Below are 3,525 nucleotides of genomic sequence, written 5' to 3' on the forward strand. Positions count from 1 at the left end.
GAACAAATCAATGAATAAGACCAATTTAAAGTTCAAAGCTGCAAAACGGAGAAACAGAATATAGATTCTTTGAAACTTAGACTAAAAATTGTTATAACTGTATAGGCAAATGTGTGTCATCATTTAGAGAGAATTATACTACTGGTATTTTATGATACTGTATCATAAACTCTTGTGTATTTCAAAACCTAGAGTCTTTATTGTTTCATTTTATTTTTGTTGTTGTTGAGAAAGGGTGTTCCGTAGCCCAGGCTGACCTCAAACCCACTGTGGAGCTAAATCTGATCTGGACTTCTGTCCTTCTGCCTCCACTTTCTGAATGCTGGAATGCTGGTGGGGGCCACCATGCCTCGTTTTATGGGGTCTTGGTGTTTTGTACCTCCTAGGCAAGAACAAAGTTGAATCCCAGCCCTGAGTCTGCCTTGTTTTTCTTAACATGATGATCTCTAGTTCCGTGAAATGTTCTGCAAATGTGACTGCCTTTTTAATGCTTACATTCCAACCTTCACATACATCTGACAATCATTCAAGTCTTTCTTGGACCTCACTCTTCTAGTCCAATTCCACGGTGACACTGAAATAGCCTTGTTTATACCACGTGGTTTACTCTAATCTGGGTCTTGGACTCAACTTAATACACTTTCATTTTCAATATTCTCTCTTCTTAGTCTAAAGCTCATCCACTTTTCAAATTCTAGGATCTGTTCTTCCATGAAATTACCATAGGGTATTGTAGTTCAAAATTCCCCTTCTAAATTATTGATGACATTATGGTTGAAGTGGCATCATACTGCCTTTATCATTATGTCCTGTACCATACACACACACACACACACACACACACACACACACACACACACACACATATATAATTATATACATACATAATTAGATACAGGTCATATAATACATAGAATAATAATTATGTATTATATTGTCTATATATGTATATTGATTTTTCATGACAGGGTTTCTATGTGTAGTACTGGTTGTCCAAGAATTCACTCTGTAGACCAGGGTGGCCTTGAACTCAGAGATTTGCCTGCCTCGGCCTCTTTAATGTTAGGGTTAAAGGCTTGGGCCACTGCCACCTAGCTCCTAATTATATCTTTTGGTTTTCCCAAATCAGGGCTGGTGTTCTGAGGTTAGTAGCTCATAACGGAACATGCTTTATTATGAATTTGTTTACTAACCCATATCACTATTTCAGTAGGCATGCATAGTCAGCACCAAGCCCATCTAACAGGTGAAGACACACATGGGAGATTAAGGAAGCCAGTGACGCAGGAAAGCATAACCTCGCTTTTCTTCATTCTGTCTGTTTCCTATGCTCGCTTTTCCTGACACTCTGGGTTTCCTTACTCTTTCTCTAGACTTCCCAGTCCCCTTTGTCCTGCTGGTGCTTATCTGCCAGGTGGCTGACCTTCATTGCTGAACTTAACTCTAAATTAAGAAAGAAAGTCAGTGACAGATGAAGGTGGGAGAGGCAGGCAGAATGTAAATAAGGCGGAAATGAAGTGAGGTGTGGCCCAGCACTTGAGCACGTGTGGTCCCTCATTTCACTGGCTCACTCCCTTCTCAAGAACACATTTCTCTGTCAATAAACTGTCCTTATGTCTATTTCCAGATAAATAAGTAGGAATAAAGGAAGAAAAAGAAGGTGTCAGACATTCCAGAACAATAACACGGGAAGACCGTGGTTTAATCAATTTGGTTACGCAGCATTTCTTAGGTTGTATTGTACGGCCTCACTCTTCACCTGCTAAGTCGCTTTGCTGAGTGGTTGAGTACAGTTCAGCCTTAGAAAGAACTCTAGGTGGTCACTGTGGGAAAATATAGCTAAGATAGAGCAAAGGATGAAACATTAGGTTACAGTGCCTTCAGACTCAAGATACTGCTATAACCTAGACTGCGGCTTATCCGGTAAGGGCTGTGCACAATGCAGCAGAAAGAACCTTTGTTCTTCGTCTCTAATGAGCAGGGGGAAATTATTTGTCTAAAGGCTATACTGTTTTGGGGTATAGGGAGATGGGGTGTGGTTTAATTTGTCTTTCATGAGCGACAGAATGGGAATGAAGAAAACCGTCCTCTGTGAGCTAGGACCTGATCGCTTGTGCAGTGCCCCAAGGATTTTCATTAGGTGCCTAGGGTTTGAAATGCCTGCCTCCTGGTTGCCAAGATTCTAGTTCAAAGATCAGAACGGTATCTTGAAATTAAAGCAGATCTATACACAGTGACTACTCAGTTCACTGGGACTCTAGTGCTGAGAGGTTTCTGTGGTGCCCTCTGTCATGTTCTCTCAAGCCTTCTTAGGCCCAGGAAGTCCCATTTTAGGCATAAATGTTCCTAATTTTAAGGCACTTAATTTCAGTGACTACATAGCTTTCATTTCTTCATAAAGCGTAGAGAAAACGAGAAGAAAATCATTGAAAAATGCTGCATAACCCAGGGCACTTCCCTAAACCAAACAGAACCCCAAGCATCATAATGGTGGCACAGCACCCATGTTATTTTTATGTAAATGCTTCACATTCATCATTTCCCCGCCTGCCTGGTGATGAGGAAAACAGATATGGAAGCAGAATTAACTTAATATATATCAAGAGCTTTTGTCACTGCAACAAAGAGGCTAACTAGATGCAGCCTTTGCAATATGATCCAGAATGTTCTGACACGGCTTTCTAACCGTATAATGGCAAATTATTGAGCCAAAGCTTGGGCCTCGTGAAAGCATATAGCTCTAAACAGTGCTGACTCCATCTTCACATCAGCCTTGGGGTGACACTGACCACGCATCTTTCCTGACTTGGAATGTGTTATGTTCTAGGATCTAAATGGGACAAAGCTGTGTTCCTGGAAAACTGAAGTTTCAGGACATTTTAAAAATAGTTTTTAATTTGAAAAATTGGGGGCAATAATTTTTATATCAAAACAAACATTGGTTTGTTTGTGAGAGTTTGAGAGAATAAAAACCATAAGATTTCAAGTAAATGATTTTTTTCCCTTTGTGGCTGATCTCTAAGTTCCTAGGAGTGTAAACTGTCTTGTTGCTGATTAGGAGACAGGAATGCAAAGGTATTTGATGTGTTGATTTAGAGCATTGATTAACTATCACCTAGTGCAGGACACAATTTTCCAAAGTTTCCAAGTCCGGAATCTACACTTGTATAGCTCCCCTCTTACCATTTTTTAAAGAAAACAACTAATGTAGCAGGTAATATTTTCTGAGACAGGTACAACTCAGAAAAACTCTCAAAAAGCCTCTCCTTTATAAAAAGAAGATACTTTATTTTTACTTCTTGAGATTGTTCACAGCAAGAACCAAGAAGAATAGCTTACAAGTTCTTTGCCTTCGGCTGTTTTACCCTGTACATTGGCGAGTGGCTTTAGAAACTTAGATGCCTATAGAGGGAGAATTCTGTAGGCTACCTAGTCTCTTTCTTTGAGGAAGAGAGTGTTTGATTTGTTCATGATTGATAATGGATCAGTTTAAAAATTAGTCAAAGGAGGGTAGCAGAGAAAAAC

The 3,525-nt window shown here is 39.8% G+C and overlaps 1 protein-coding gene across 1 annotated transcript in view; it reads right to left on the reverse strand.

Moving 5' to 3' along the window:
• Positions 1–3,525, reverse strand: part of LOC101998945 (olfactory receptor 10V1-like) — a 27,314-nt gene that overhangs the window by 1,243 nt on the left and 22,546 nt on the right. The gene's annotated exons all lie outside the window — the stretch shown is intronic.

This window comes from Microtus ochrogaster, unplaced genomic scaffold, assembly GCF_000317375.1.
Source record: "Microtus ochrogaster isolate Prairie Vole_2 unplaced genomic scaffold, MicOch1.0 UNK56, whole genome shotgun sequence".
Taxonomy (NCBI): domain Eukaryota; kingdom Metazoa; phylum Chordata; class Mammalia; order Rodentia; family Cricetidae; genus Microtus; species Microtus ochrogaster.